Source organism: Spermophilus citellus, assembly GCF_964194105.1.
Source record: "Spermophilus citellus genome assembly, chromosome: 3".
Classification (NCBI taxonomy): domain Eukaryota; kingdom Metazoa; phylum Chordata; class Mammalia; order Rodentia; family Sciuridae; genus Spermophilus; species Spermophilus citellus.
Genome location: NC_138184.1, coordinates 36,307,741 through 36,325,541, shown reverse-complemented (window position 1 = coordinate 36,325,541; position 17,801 = coordinate 36,307,741).

Genomic DNA, 17,801 nt, shown 5'->3' with positions numbered 1-17,801 from the left:
GTCCATATGCAGAAAAAGGAAACTAGACACAAACCATTCACAAAAACCAGCACATTGAAATGATATCTCAACTGGAGATAAAAAAAAATCCTATCTCATGAAAATTGAAGAGATCAGTAGAGGAAAAGGACCCTGTGGGAGGGAGGAGGGTCTTGAAAGGGGAATTAAATATCCCCTTTGATATCAGCCAAATTATATTGTTATATCATGTGCATGTGTAAATATGGAACAACACATCCCACCATTCATAAATAATTATAATGCACCAATAAAAAATATGATAAAGGGCTGGGGATGTGGCTCAAGCGGTAGCGTGCTTGCCTGGCATGCGTGCGTCCCGGGTTCGATCCTCAGCACCACATACCAACAAAGATGTTGTGTCCGCCGAGAACTAAAAAATAAATATTAAAAATTCTCTCTCTCTCTCTCTCACTCTCTCTCCTCTCTCACTCTCTCTTAAAAAAGACAATGTGAAAAAAAATATGATAAAAAGAAAATCCTAGGAACTCTCAGTGATAAAACACAGAATATATTCAAAAGAAATAATATCAGGCTTTTCATTAACAACACTTGATGCATAAACCCATTGTACAATATATTGAGAATTGGTGGGAAAATTCGATAGATAGATAGAAAGGACACCATTAGAACTTACATTATCTTCCTGTGAGAGGAGAAATTGCATCATGTAGCTTATAACCTTAGACTTAGACAGAAATCTAGGGTTCAGCCAAAGTCTGGGGATATGTATTATCTTAATTCATTTTGAGTTGCTACAACAAAATACCCAAGACTGGGTAATTTATAAAGAAAAGAGGTTCATTTATGATCATAATTCTGGAGTTTGGGAAGTCCAAGATCAAGGACTGTATCTGGATGCTGCTTTACCTCATGGTAGGAAAGCAAGGGAGAGAGGGGACATGTACAAAAGGAGCACATGTACAAGAGTGAGGGGTGGTGCCAGGCTGAGTTTATAATACCTGCTTTTGTGATAACTGACCCACTTTTGCAGGAATTATATGAATTCCTTCATGAAGTTTCCACTTCATGGTCAAATACCTTGCCCTGGGCCTCACCAGCCAACACTGCTGCCATGGCGATCAAATTTCCACATGACGGCTGGGGTGTGGCTCAGTGGCACAGCATGTGCTTGGTACGTATGAGGCTCTGGGTTCATTCCCTAGAAAAATCAAACAAGCAAAAAATTCAGAAAAAGAAAACCAATCGAAACCCAAGTCAGCTGGGTGTGATGGCACAGGCCTATAATCCCAGCAGCTCTAGAGGCTGAGACAGAAGAATTACGAGTTCAAAGCCAGTCTCAGCAACTTAGTGAGGCCCTGAGAAACTTAGCAAGACTTTGTCTCTAAAAAATATATTTATAAAAGGGATGGGGATGTGGTTTAGTGGTTAAGGACCCCTGGGTTCAATTTCTAGTACCAAAACAAACAAACAAACAAACAAAAAAACAAACACAAACAAAAAACCAAGCAAATAAATAAAAAGAACCTCAAAACAAGATGAGTTTCAAAGGGGGCAGGTCATATTCAAATTATAGCAGATTACAGTAACCATTTAAGAGACAGAAATGAAATCAGGGCACGCCACAGGCAAGATGATTAGTGCATTCAGTCTTGGCTAAGCCAATTAAACAATGGGAATCTGGACACCCATAATTTTCTCAACTATGTATCTATTCTCTTTATACCAATTGTGGCACAGCAGTTATCAACAATATTCGTTCAATCTCTGCACGGTATTGTATTTTCTATAGAGCCTCTGGCAGCTGACCAAGTTGACTTTAAAGAAAGCTTTTTGGTCCATGTGATTACTCAGAGCATGACAGCTCCTTCTACCCCAAGACACGATTTGAATGGAAAGCTTTCGCTCAAAAACAATGCAGTTTAGGCTGGTCAGTTAATCAAAAGTATGAGGCTAGGAGATGCCATTTCATCACGTGGAAGACTTTTGATGCATTCTCTCATCTACTCTCCACATGCAGTTTTCCAATGAAAATCGCCCCATATACCACCAGATGGAATTTTATGCAAGTACACATAGATGTGTGCCAGGAGAGTAAGAGGAGAAATTTCAAAGCACAGCTGCCAGCTCTGCCTAACACAGGACTGAAAGAACCAAATTTATAAGCAGGTGCTTGCCAGACAGCAGACCTCCCAGTTTAGCCAATTATGTAAATGGAGCCTGAAGAAGGATTTGTGAAAGGCTCAGTTCCAGATGAAAGCCTGGCTCTTCTAAAGCCCAGTCCCAGGTCTACACTGTTTTAATGGTTTTTGCTTCCTCTCCAGTTTTGATTTTATCTTTCTAATTTGTGGAGAAACTCTTCCTCTTCAAGCAGCTTTGGACATACCGAGCAAAACTTTCATGAAATTGGTAAATGTAGACATAAAATCAACAAAAACAACAACAACAAAACCCCCACAAAGCTGTGTGTGTGTGTTTTTATTATTTTTTTTTCTTATCCTTTTTCTTTTTCCTTTTGGTACCAAGGGGTGCTCAGTCCCTGAGCATCCCCAACCCTTTTTATGTTTTATTTTGAGACAGGATATTGCTGAGTTGCTTCGAGCCTCAATAAGTTGCTGAGGCTGGCTCTGAATTTGCAATTCTCCTGCCTCAGCTTCTTGGGCTGCTGAGATTACAGGTACCACCATGCCTGGCTCATGCTGTTTTTTTTTTTTTTTTTTTTTTTAGTTCACGAGGCAAGGATTCTTAAGAATTAAGTGTGTTTTAAAGCAAAGTGTCTCCATGTATCGTATTTTATTTTCTGATTCCTTGAAACCAAACTAAAGCCTATATTGTGATGATCATGGAACATTCCACTGGGAAGTGAGCACATGCTCTATTTTTATATCCAAAGTTATCTGGGGGCCCTAGTGCACTTTTATGGCACAAGAGTATTACAAATCCTAGAGAAGGATGGGGATTAAGGAAGAAAACAGCTTTGGGCTCAATCCTCATCTGGAAGGTAGGGGACATGTAAATATTCTTTTTTAATTTATTATGGTTATTACTATATTTGTGGCTGTGGATTCCTTTGTGCACTGCCTTCTTTGCTTTGGCTTGGGCTCTGCGAGGGGCAGGACCGCCTTTCTTTGCTTTGGGCCCCATCTTAGGTGAAGGGGGCTTTTGCTGTGGATTTTTTTCCCCTACAGCAGAAGATGAGTTACAACAGCCCTTTAATCAACTGCATAAATTCTTTTTGAATGGGTGAATTCTACTCAAACCAGTTCCAGATTTGGAATATTAGATTGTGTCTCACTTTTTGTGTATTGCAAAAAATTTTTTTTATAAGAACTTGCTCATACCTATATTTCTGTATATCCGCACTAGTGCTTAACATCTTTCTACAAGTAGAATTCCTGGCATAAATAGTCCACACATTAGAATTTTTGGCAAATACTGTCAAATTTGCCTTCCAAGACAGGTTTACTAGTATACACGCCTACTGACATTGTTTTACAGTGTCTTTTTCTCCAGTTCCTATTAACAATGAATGTCTTTCTTTTACATATTTTCTCAACCCACTAGAATCAACCCCAAATATAATTCTTTTTGAATTGTCTGCTTACTCTTCAATAGATTGGGTGTTTTTAAAAAATTATTCATAGGTGCTATTTACATATTATATATATAGATCTTTTGCTACTTATGTTACAAATACTTCTAGTTGTCTAGTTATCTTTTACTATTTTTCCCCTTTTGATGTACAGTTGATCTTCATATTTATGTAGTCACACCTGTTTTATGTTTGGGTTTCATTTCTTATGTAACTGTTTTACTTCTGGGTTTCATTTCATATTTAGAAAAGTCTTTGAAAGCTGAAAAGTGCCCGTAAGTCAAATTTTCCACCATGAAGACACCACATGGAACCCGTAGAACCACTTTATGACTCCAGTGGCTTTGGTTCCCGGTAAGCAGGTCTTGGCTGTACCTCTCTGGATGCACCTGTCTGTCCAGATTTCAGGTCAGCCATTTACCTTCTACCTCAGTTTCTGATGCATCCAAAGAAGTCATTGATTGTCAGTTTGTTCAGATTTTTTCTTATTGTAAAATGGAAGTGATGACTTCTAATACTTTTATGTATTTTTTTTAATTTGTTGTTTTAAGATATATATGACAGTAGAGTGCATTTGGACATATTGTACATACAAGGAGTACAACCCATTCCAATTAGGATCCCATTCTTGTGGTTATACATGATGTGGAGTTTCACTGGTCATGTGGCCATATATAAACAGAAAAGTTATATCCAATCCAATCTACTGTCTTTCCTATTCCCATTCCCTGCTTCCCTTTATTCCTCTTTGTCTAATGCAGTGGACTTCCATTCTTCCCCTCCCTAACCTTCCTTGTTGTGCGTTCACATCCATATATTGGAGAAAAAAAAACATTGGCCTTTGTTTTTTTTGGGGGGGGATTGGCTTATTTCACTTAGCATAATACTCTCTAGTTCCATCCATTTACCAACAAATTCCATGATTTCATTTGATTTTTATGGCTGAGTTAATAGTCCATTGTGTTTATATACCACATCTTCTTTATCTATTCATCTGTTGAAGGACACCTAGGTTGGTTCCATATCTTGGCTATTGTGAGCTGAGTTGCTATAAACATTGATGTGACTGCATCACTATAGTATGATGATTTTAAGTCCTTTAGGAATAGACTGAAGAATGGAATAACTGAGTCAAATGGTGGTTCCATTCCAAGTTTTCTGAGAAATTTCCAAACTGCTTTCCAAAGTGATTATACCAATTTGCAGTTCCACCAGCAATGTATGAGTGTGCCTTTCCCCACATATCCTTACCAAAATGTATTGTTACTCATATTCTTGATAATTGTCATTCTGACAGGAGTGAGATGGAATCTCAGTTTAGTTTTAATATGCATTTTTGTAATTGCTAGAGATGTGAACATTTTTTCATATATTTTTGACCATTCATATTTCTTCTTCTGTGAAATGCCTGTTGAATTCCTTTATCCATCTATTGATTGGGTTATTTTATTTATTTATTTATTTATTTATTTATTTTGCTGTTAAGTTTTTTGAGTTCTTTGAATATTCTGGAGATGAATGCTCTAACTGAGGTGCAGGTGGCAAAGATTTTCTCCCATTCTTAGGCTTTTTGTTCACATTCTTGATTGTTTCCTTTGCTGTGAAGAAGCTTTTAGTTTTATACAATCCCATTTATTGATTCTTGACTTTACTTCTTGCTTATTATGTTTCTAATGAGGAAGTTGGTTCCTGAGCCTGCATAATGTAGATTTGGGCCTACTTTTTCTTCTAGTAGGTCTCTGGTCTAATGCATAGATCCTTAATCCACTTGAATTGAATTTTATGCAGGGTGAAAGACAGGGACTTAATTTCATTTTGCTACATATGGATTTCCAGTTTTCCCAGCACCATTTGTTGAAGAGGCTATCTTTTCTCCAATGTATGTATGAGGTAACTGTATTTATGTGGGTTTGTCTCTGTGTCTTCTATTCTGTACCATTGGTCTACATGTCTATTTTGTTGCCAATACCATGCTGTTTTTGTTGCTGTGGCTCTGTAGTATAGTTTAAGGTCTGGTATTGTGATGCCTCCTGCTTCACTCTTCTTGCTAAGGATTGTTTTGGCTATTCTGGATCTCTTATTTTTCCAAATGAACTTCATGACTGCTTTTTCTATGAAGAGCATCATTGGAATTTAATAAGAATTGCATTAAATCTGTATAGTACTTTTGGTAGTATGGCCATTTTTATAACATTAATTCTACCTATCCCATGAACATGGGGAATCTTTCCATCTTCTAAAATCTTATTCAATTTCTTTCTTTAGTGTTCTATAGTTTTCACTGTGGAGGTCTTTTACCTCTTTTGTTAGATTGATTTCCATGTATTTTTTATGTACTCCCAAGAATTTTATTTTATTTTTTAACTCTTACATATTGAGCTGCAATGGGAAGACTTTTATTGTAAATAATTTTTACTTAAGTGTGGCATGTATTCACACAGATACAATTCAGTAACCAGAAACTCTAGGTGAAGAGCAGATCTTGCAGGGTGGCATATCAGGAATCAGTGTTGGATGTGTAAAGTTTGAAAGCCAAGGAAAGATAGCAAGTAAGAGATTTGATGCACAGGTATGAATCAGAGGAGCTGGGGCTGAAAATAAAAATTTCTGAGTCAATGTAGCTGTGGCATTTAAAATCTGCTAAAGTCGTACTCAGCTACAGTCTAAATGATCCAGCTCTTACTATGACTTTGATCTCTGCTCTTAGCCTGCCCTCTGTGTTCACTGAGCTTAAACCACACTGATTTCATTCCTCGTTCTTTAGTAGAAGATGTCTGTTCCTGCCTCACAGCCTTTGCACTCGCTGTTTCCTTTGCCAATGGTGATTTTTCCTGCAGGTATCATCTTTCTTCTCTTCTTTCAGGGCTCAGATATCACCTACTCAGTAACACCTTGCTTAAAATTACATCTCTGAAATGCAACCCCGTATCCTGACACCTCATACATAACCTCTTCTCCTTAGCAGATGTCACTATCTTACATTCTCAATGTGATATTTGGGGTTTTATGGCTTGTTTCACTCTATACCCAGATTTTAGGTCCATACTAGAAAAGTAATAATAAATAGGCAAAAGGAATTTTAATAATATCATGTATTTAAGCCTGTTGCATCAAAAATACCATCATTTCAACATATGATCACATAAAATGATTAATTAGAGGATTCCTACTTTTTATTTTTTAATTCTTTGGACCCTAACACAGCCATGAGACTTGGTTCAAACCTTATTCTGCTATTTTCCCAGAGTAATCTTGCCTGCTCAGGGGACTGATGGGAAATATGGCAATCTGAGTCCCGTCTAGCAAGTCTATTGAGTTTGGTTCTTCTTGGAGAAGCCCTGTGATTGGCTTCAGTAGCACTGTATCACAATTCTGGAAAAAAAAGTTATGTCTGTTTAGGGTCTCACTAGGGATCTGACAGAAGCATGTTCCAGGACTTGGAAAGAATAGCACACACAGCAGGTATCCTCTACTGGCAGGCTTACAATCTTTAGATTTGACTACAGACACAGAAGTGGTGCTATGAACTGACTCCATTCTTGTTTGGCCATGGTTGGAGTTGGTCCCATCCCTCTAGAGACCTGGAAGGAACCATACTTGCCCGTACCCTTGGTCACAGGACTGTGACCTTCAGAACTAATTGCAGACCAAGCAACGACCATGTGACTCAGTTCTAACCCCTCTTAATTGTGATCCTGGAGTCAACTCCAATAATTTGGAGACTAGGCAGGAAAGGCCTCTACTTGCTGAAAACAGTGTCTATAAAGACAGGAAGAGGTGTTTGCTCCTTCAGGTGCACAGATCTCAATGAAGAGCTGCATGAATTGTGAAGAACCAGGAAAACATGACCCCACCACAGGAAACCAAGAAAGCTCCAAAACCAGCTAAAAAGAGATGGAGATCTACACATTTCCTGACAAAAAATTTAAAAGAATTGTCTAAAGGAAGCACAGTGAGCTACCAGAGAACACAAGTAGGCAACTGAATGTCTCAGGGAAACAATACTCGAATGAAATGAGAAGTATGTATGTCTTCTTTTGGAAAATGTCTAGTCATATCCTTAGCATATTTTTTTGTATGTGATCCTGGGGTTTGGCCTCAGGGCCTCATGCATGCTAGGCAAGCACTCTACCACTGAGATATGTTCCCAGCTGTTTGCCACATTTTAAATTGGATGATGATGATGATTATTTTGTTGTTGAGTTCCTCATGTATTCTGGATATTAACCCCTTGTCAGATAGTTTGGATATCTCTCATCCTACCTTTAAATTTTAAATACATTTAAGTTGATTTTTTTTAAAACTGGTGAGAGATAGGGATCTAGTTTCATTCATCTGCATGCTGATATCAGTTTCCTCAGCCCCATTTATTGAAGAGATTTCCCCTTTCCCATTGTGGGTTCTTGGCTACCTTGTCAAAATTTAGTTAGTTGTAAACGTGTGGGGTTATTTCTTGGCACTGTATTCTGTTCCATTGGTGTATATATCAGTTTTGATGCCAATGTCATGCTGTTTTGATTACTCTAACTTTGTAGTATATTTTGAAGTCAGGTATTGTGATACCTTCATTGTTGTTCTTATTCAAGATTGCTTTGGCTCTTCAGGCTCTTTTGTGATTTTTTTTATTAATTTCAATATTGATTCTTCAAATTCTATAAGTATGCCATTGGAATTTTTGTTGTGAGTGCATTGAATCTGTAGATCACTTTGGATAATATGGACATTTTGATAACATTACTTCTTCCAATCCACTTGGGATATCTTTCATTTATTTAGTCTTTTTCAATTTATTTCACAAATGTTTCATAGTTTTCAGTGTATAGATCTTTCCCTCCCTTGATTAAATATGTTCCTATGTGTGTTTTTATTCTATAGTAAGTGGGAATATTTTTTTAATTTCAATTTATTAATTTTTTTGTGGTGTTGGGGATTGAACCCAGGGCCTTGTACATGCTAGGCAAGCACTCTCCCAATTGAGCTACATCCTCAGCTCTCAATTTATTTTTTGTAGGTTGGTTTTCTATCCTGAAATTTTACTAAATTTATTCTCTGACAGTTCTAGCAGTTTTTTTGTTTGTTTTTTTGTTAGCGTTCAGTGTTTACTGGATTTAAAATCTGTTGTTCACAAATACAGACAATTAATTTTTTTCCTTATGGATTTAGACACCTTTTATTTCTTTTCCTGGTCTATTTGTTCAGACTGAGACTTCAGCTACTAATGTTGAACAGAAGTAGAGTGAGCATCTTGTCTTGTTTCTGATCTTAGAGGAAACACTTTCAGTTATTTTGCCTTTGGGTATGACCTTACCTGCCATATCCTTCTGCCATGATGTTCAGCCTCCCCCTAGCAATGGAGCCAGCTAACCATGGACCGAAACCTCTGAAACTATGAATCAAAACAAATCTTTCCTCTTCTATGTTGTTCTTGTTTGGTCAAAGCAACGAAAAATTCACTTACATATGTTTATCATAGATATTATCCTAGAGTTTTCTTGGAGTGTCTTTGTCAGTCTTTGGAATAAGTATGCTGGCCTCATAAAACGGTTTGAAATTGTTCTCCTTTTTTCTCTTTATTTTTATTTGTTTGTTTTTGGAGAGTTTAAGAAGGATTGACATTAATTCCTGTTTAAATATGTGAAGCTACCTTATCTTGGCCTTTTCTTTTTGGGGAATTTTTTTTCTTTAAATTACTATTTTAATCTTCTTACTTGTTATCAGTCTATTAAGGCTTTCTATTTCTTTTTGAATTGATTATTTATCTGAGATTCTCTTGCATTTTAACAAAGGCATCTGTCACTATATACTTCCCTCTTGATATTGCTATAACTGCATCTTGTGTTACTAGGTTGTTTTCATTTTGTTTGTCTATGGTTTAAATTTTTTTTGATTGACACATAATATTTCTAGACATTTATGATATACATGTGATGATTGGATTTATGTATTGATCATCTTAGGTAATTAATATATCCATCACTTGATCAGGATAATCTTTTCAATAAACAGCGTTGGGAAGACAATATCTTCATGCAAAAGAATGAAATTGTGCCTTTATCTTATACCACACAGAAAAATCAACTAAAATGGATTAAATCAATTAAAATGAATTAAAGATTTAAGCAGAAGACTTGAGAGTCTAACACTCCTAGAAGAAAACAGAAGAAAAACATTGGTCTTAGCAATGACATTTTGGGTGGAACACCGAAAGTATAGGTAGCAAAAACACAGGGATTACGTCAAACTAAAAAACTGCACAACAAAGAAAGTAATCAATAAAATGAAAGGACAACTTACAGAATGAGTGAAAATATAGATAAAGGCACTTATATCTTATAAGTGGTTAGTATCCAAAATATATAAAGAACCCATATAACTCAATAGAAAAACATAAATAACTCAATTTCAAAATTGGTAAAGGACCCTGACAAACATTTTTCCAAAGAAGACATAATAATGGCCAAGAGATATGAAAAGCTGCTCAACATCAATAATCATTAGGGAAGTGCAAATCAACACCAAACAATCTTTCACTTCACACCTGTTAGGGTGGTTCTGATAGCAAAGTCAAAAGATAACAAGTGTTGTCAAGAATGTGCACAAGAGGGAGGCTTGAGGCACCATCCGAGGGAATGTAAATTGGTGCATCCACATGGAAATCAGTATGGGGGTACTTCAAAAATTAAAAGTAGAACTACCATAAGATACAACAATTCCACTGCCTGGTTTATGTCAAAATAAAAGAAAATCACCATCTCAAGGAGATATCTTACTCTCACATTCATTGCAACATCATTCACAGTAACTAAGGTATGGAAAACACCTAAGCATCCACTGAGGGGCAAGTCAATGTTCAGCCTTTTGAAAGGAGATAATCTTGCCATTTGTGACAACACAGATAAGCCTGGAGGGCATTATGCTGAGGGAAATAAGCAAAGCTTATTTAAATAATTGCATGATCTCACTTTTGTGTAGACTATAAAAAACTGAATTCATAGGAATATAGAATAGAAGGCTAGGGTGAGGGGACAATAGGGAGGTATTAGTAAAGGAGCAATGCCTCAGTTACAAGAGTTTTAGAGAACTCGTGTACAGCATGGTGACTGGAGTTAATCATAATTATTGTACACTTGAAATGGACTAGAAGAGTAGATCTTAAGTGTTTTACACACACACACAGACACACAAAAGTTACTTTGTGAGATGATGGATATGATAATTAGCTTGATTGTAATATTTCAAAATGTGTACATAAAATAAACTGTCACATTGTACAACTTAAATATATACAATTGTTATTTGTCAATCACACCTCAATAAACTTGGAAAAAATTGAAACAAAATAAATGTGAATGACCACATGATGGTGCCAAAACCTTGGGAGTCGATGAGACTTTTCAGGGAAGCTTGCAAATTTCCTCTTCTACCAAAATGCTGCTTTCTTGCCTTAGCTATTTTACTGTAAAAATAAACAAACCCGTTAAGCATAAATGACTTTTGGGTGTGCTTTTAAAGTAATGTTTTATTTCTAACCATACTCTCAAGTCAAAGGGTAGACCTCACTTTGTCCTCATTTTTTATACTTGTAAAATTGGATCTTTGAAACCTAATGTAGCACTTTCTCAGAGTGGTAAATACAATCCTGTATTTACTTATTAAGAACAAGACAAGTAGAATCTCTATAAATTAGTATTTTCATTCCTTTGAGATTGCAGAAATTTCTCTATAGTACTTTTGGAAGACATACCATGCTTCAATAAAACAGATCTTAAAGCCAAAGAACCTTGACACCAAGATACGACTTTTGACATGATTAGTTAGAAGTTGTCCTGTATTTTACTTACACAAGTTCCTTAGTTTAGTATTTGCTGACACTGTGACTGAAAGAATGAATTAATGAAAATCCAAACCAGCTGTTGGTCATAGTCTCTCATTTTGTTTTCCAATAGCGTGAACAGGTGTTTCAGAATTCAACACATGGAATGATGAAATTAGTAAACAATAGAGAAGTAATTTTTATCATGACTTGGAGACCCAAATAGGGCTCATTTATTCAGGTAATAACATTCTTTGAGAGTTTACTATAGATTCAGGGCTATGAGTTTTAGCCCTGATACTATAAACCCTCATGCTATAAGCTATCACATTCTGGAATTGAAAATGCCACCAGCACTTACTTATAGGCCAGGATCACCAAGCATGCAAAATTACAAAGTGTGATCAGGGACTAGAATCCTGTCTTAGCAAGCAGTCTCCATTTTGTGTTGATTCTTTAAGGTTCTAGAAGACACCAGATCCTGGAATCATATGTGCTGTTAAATATTTATCAAGTGCTACAAAGTGCCAACATACAGCTAGTATCACTGACATCTAGAAAGACAAGTTCTACCAGCTTCTAGGCCAGAAGTTACAAACTACATCCTGCAGACCTAATATCTGCTTTTGTAACTGAATTCTTATGGAGACACATTCATGTCCATTCATTTACCCTTTGTTTTTATGCTACAGTAGCAAAGTTGAGTAATTCAAATAGAACTTTTGCATGCACAGCCTAAAATCTTTACGGTCAGGCTGTTTAAGAAAAGTTTGCTGACCTCTGCTCTAGACCCTCGGTGCCACCAATCTATATACCACAGTGACATTAATTCCTAGAAACAGATTTGCCTCAAGTAGTTTAAAGCAAAACCTATTACCAAGCGCAACCAATACCTGGAATACAACTGCTTCATTGAGTAGATATACCAAAAACTATCTTGGGAGGAGCAGTTAAGCACTAACAAAAACTGCCAAAGAAATTTGTAGTCTCTACCTTTGTATTTCAGTCAGAATAAGATTTTTAGAATATAGACAAAGGCTATAGGCTTTTCACACTAAAATTCACATATTAATTCTCAGTTAAGTTCTCATGTTAATTGTTACCAGTAGTAATTTAAACCTTTCTAAAAGAGAGATTGTTTTGCATGAGAAGAAGACAAAGAAAATATATATATTTTTTTCATGTATGAATTCTGGTTGAATATTAATTCTCAGGTTTAGGAATACTGATTTCATTAACCTTGAAATATCAGTGTGGATAAAAGATTATGAATATAAATGAACTCAGAGTTAGAACTTGTCGACATCTATTTTAAATAGCGATATAAATACTGTTAGAAGGAAAGGGGATGTTGTAGCAAGCTTGGTGATGAGGCTGATGTGAGAGCTCGAAAGGTATAAATATTATGTCATATAATGTTCACCTGTCCCTTGCTTAATTTACAAAATAAAAGAGAAATGGTTTTGATTGTGGATTTGTCTTGTAGCTTAGAGCTGAACCAAGAGGTATCTCAGATCCAAGGAGACAGAGTGTCTGATACCTAAAACCTAGAAGTCAATCTAGAAACAACATGTCCCTAAGACCTAGCAAGAAACAACAACAACAACAACAAACCTGGCTATACATTCAAAGTCCCAGGAGATCTTTGAGTGCCATAAAAGATAAACAGCATAAGGTACAAATTAGCAGCAGAGCTGCTCTCCAATTGTGTGGCCTTAGGTAAGACTTAAGTAGTTTGAAGTTTGATTCTTCCTAAGTAAATTGAATCTCATCATCCTCATTATCATCTTTATCTTGATCATCACCATCATCACCAATATTTTTTTTAAATAACTTTTTATTCTATTTATTTATTTTTTTTTATGTGGTGCTGAGGATCTAACCCAGTGCCTCACAGGTACTAAGCAAGCGCTCTGCCACTTAGCTACAGCCCCAGCCCTCATCACCAGTATTTGGAAGTTGCTTATTATGAGCTACCACTACATAGATCATCTTCTTTAATCTAACATAAGGTATATAGTATCTTCTTTATTTGACAGATGAACAAATTGAAGAAGTGACTTTCTCAAGGTGACATTTGAGTCATTGATGGAGCTGGATGCTCTTTAGCCCACTCTTATCCCTGTGCTAATGAAAATTCTGTTTTGGTATACCCATACATTGCTGGTGGCTTTGATGTGACTTTTTTGAAAGAAATTTCCAAAGCATATTAATAATCAAAGAGTGTTACTGTCCTTTTATCTGGTAATCACACTTCTGGGAATATCATGGGAAATATTCCTATCAAAGTAAACAGAACAAAGACATTTATTCCAGCATTTATTTATCATGGTAAATAAGAGGACACTTCCTAAGTGCTCAACAAATGAGAAAATAAAAATAATAATATATTGCATAGCATCAAAAATATTCATCTGAGGCTTATTTGGTAAAATACTATTGATCCATTATGTGAAAAACCAAAATATACAACTGTAACCATTATGATGCCAATTTTATAAAATTGTGCACATATGAAAAAGGCAGGAAAGAATATAAAGAAAAATGTCAAATATTATTTCTTGAGGCAGTGATATTTTGGGTGACTTTTTCTTGTTATTGTAATTATATTACATATAAATAATGAAACAATTTGAAGTGTTACATATTACCTGACCCGAGTACCACACAGGGTCAAGAAGATGAGTAAACTGTTAAAATGTAAGATAATTTATGTGCTACCATAAAAGGTCAGGCTCGTCTTGTTAAGAGAGGAGCTTCTGTATTGAGACTGAACAAAACACTGGATAGGAGACAAGCACATTTGACTTCTCCTCTCATCCACTCTCATGCTGAGTCGGAGACTGACAAACTGTGGCTCATGGGCCAAATCCTGCCCACCAACTGCTCCTGTATGGATGGTAAGGGTAAGCTAGAAATCCTCTTTATGTGTCTTCAGTGGTTTAAATTAAAAAAAAATCAAAGAATATAATCTTATGACACATGAAAACCGCATGAAATTCAACTTTCAGTGTGTATTCATAAAGTTTTATTGGAACACAGCAATGCCCACTTACTTACAAACTTGTCTATGGCTGTTTTTGTGCTACAGCAGAAGAGCTGAGTAGTTGTAATAGAGGCCATGTGACCAGCAAAGCTTGAAACAGGCACTTTATCAAAATAGTTTGCTGACCCCTGATGTAGGTTGATTTCAGTTCTCCAAATTGTATGCTAATTTAATAAGAATCTTATTCCATATATTTTTCTTGTGTGTTCTTAAATGGTTAGAAATGCTGACTTTCCTTAATATTTAGACTTTAAGAAATCTTCTTGAAACAGTAGAAATGGGAGCCATTGTGTGGCCAAAACACTGACCAGAGTTTCACTGCAGTAGCTGCTCAGTGGGAGGTATAGGGCCTATTTGGGTATCAGGAGATCTAATTTTTTGATCTGCTTAAATTTGATTCAGCTGGTCCTCCCCTCCTTCTTCTATAATATTGAAGAGGACTAGACAAATTCTGAGCCCTTTTCTAATTTCTACAAATGACTCATTGTCATTTTAGTAAGTAGTTCTTCGTGACCATTGGGAGCATTTTTTGCTTCTTTGATGATTTTCTTGTCTCTGGGACACAGAAACAATGAAGTTTAAGGCCAGGAATTAAAACTTAAATGTCCAACAGATAAAATAAATGAAGGAACCCACTTTCTATGTTTCAGATGTGGTTGAATGTGTCCCGCTAAGAGTTCATGTGGTGAGAGCTTTGTCACCAGTGTGGCAATGTTGACAGGTTTTGGCACCTTTAGGAGGTGGAGCCTAATGGAAGGTAATGATATCATTGGAGGTGCCATACATACTAGTTAATTAATTCCTGCAAGAGTGGTAATTATAAAAAGAGCAAGGCTGACCCTGAATCTCTGTGGCTTTCTGTCTTACCATGTGTTATCTTCTGTATATACTCCGTTTTGGAGTGCCATCTACCATGAGGTTCCCATCAGAGGCTGAACAGGTGAGGCCACCTGATCTTGAACTTTCAGCCTCTAAAACTGTGAGCTAAACAAAGCTTTTGCATTACTAAGCTTTCTGTCATTGTAACACACAATCTGAGCCAGTCAACTTAAAAAAAGTTTGATTTTTGACTCACAGTTTTGGAGGCTTCATTCGATGGTTGGTTGACCTCATTACATTTGGGCCTTTAGTGAGGCAGAACATCATGGTGGGGAGCATGTGGTAGAGCAAAGCTGTATGGCCAGAATGTGAAAGAAATTAGAAGGGGCTGGTGTTCCACTTTCATCTCCAATGACTTGAAGACTTCACTAGACTCCATCTCTTAAAGTTTTTTACCACCTCCCAATACCACCAAGCTAAGGACTAAGTCTTTACCATGTGGGCTTTTGGACATCAGTCTAGATCAAAACTATACCACCTCTTTTCTTTATAAAGTACCCAGATTCAAGTATTTTGTTATAGCAATAGAAATTCAGGTAACATCTGAGGTAGTAAAGAGGCCATAGTAAGCATGATGGTATGTTGTGGAGTATCTGCCCTATCTGAAAGGTTCAGGAGTAATTCAGCTCCAGCTTAGTACTATATATTGCTAGATTTTTCACTTTTCAAGTGATAATACACAATATGGTTTTTTATGAAGTGTTCTAATATTTAAATGCAGACAACTAATTCAAAACTTAAAAAGTACAATATAACCCAGTTCTCCTCCCAAAATTATTCAATAAGTTGTTATTCCTTTAAGAATTCTTACCTCTTTGTAGAAAAAAAATCTTTTATAGGGGAAAGATGGCCGAGTAGAGAAAGGAATCATGGCCCAGGAGCTCCTCAGCATCAGATTGGACCAAGTGGAAAGACTGCGCTTCAGCGAGGTGAGTAACAGAACAACCTCACTGAACTTTAAAACTGAACTGCAAAAACATCATAGAGCTACAGAAAGTCAGTAACTTAAGCATAAGAAATAATATCTCAGAGATGTGCCAGCTCCTACCACCAGTGGAGCGTGTACAAGAGAAGCATGGTCAGTGGATAAAGAAGATCAGCATACTACAGTGACTCAGCCACGTCAGTATTTATAACAGCTCAATTCACAATAGCTAAACTATGGAACCAACCTAGTTGTTCTTCAATAGATAAATGAATAAAGAAAATGTGATATATATAGATAAAGGAAAAATTACTCAGCTTTAAAGAAGAATGAAATTATGGCATTTGCTGGTAAATGGAGTTGGAGAATATTATGTTAAACATAATAAGCCAATCCCCCCAAACCAAAAGCCCAATGTTTTCTCTGATATACAGATGCTAATTTACAATAGGCAGAGGCACTAGGGAATAACAGAGTTGCCTTAGATTAAGGTGGAGGGGATACGGGGATACGAAGGATAGTAGAATGAAACAGACATTATTACTTTATGCATATATATGACTGCATGACCAATGTTATTCTACAACATGTACAATGAGAAAAATGAGAAATGATACCCCATCTATGTATTATATATAAAAGTGCATAAATGCATTCTAATGCCATGTATAATTAATTAAAACAAATTTAAAAAATTTAAAAAAAGAAAAAGAAAACATTAACTTATGGAAAACATAAGTCTTCTGTGGTTTACAGAACTTATGTGGTTTATAGAAGGTTGATTTTAATGGACACAGTTGGTAGGGAAGCGTCTTAGTGGGAACAAATCTAGAAGGGTCTGTAGGGGTGGAAGGGGTCCTGGGTGGGGGTGGTGAGCCCTCCCAGGCGTGGTGCGGACAGCGACCCCAGCCGTCAGCAGAGGGCGCAGTGTAGAAAGTCGTTTGTGAGCAGAGCATCTGCTGGCAGGTGAGGAAAAGGTTCCCAGGCGCAGAAAGCTGTGGCCACTGCTTGTGCAGCTGTGAACCAAGATGGGAGGTGAGGACTGGGAACTCAGAAAGGAAGTTACCTGCAGCCGACGAAAAAATTCCCAGAGGATCCCTGAACCAGAGAGACTGAAACAGGCATAAAGAACATTTTGGGCCACTTAGCCTCTGGATCCAAGGGAGAAAATTCCCATGATAGCTGGCATCCCATAAGAGAGCTAGTGTGAAGATGCTCGCTGTGGCCACGCCAGCGCATCTGTACTCCAGGGTGGATGCTCGGTAATTCATAGCCATAGTAGTGAAGGAGAATCCTGTGGAGGCTTAGTCTCTAGGCTCTAAAAGTGTATTTGTACTGAAACCCCAGAGACGCAGAAGTCTAGCAGAGGTAGACAGCTTCACACCAATGGGAGGCGTGGCCCAAATCTCAAATACCTACCAACAGAGTTCCAAAACGCATCAAAGTCCAAACCACATCAAGTGGAAACTCCAATTTAGAAATATGTATCACCCCCACTATAGGATTACACAATTCATCAGCACTTCACAGTCTAGGCCACCCAATGCTGGGAGACTGGAAGCTAAGA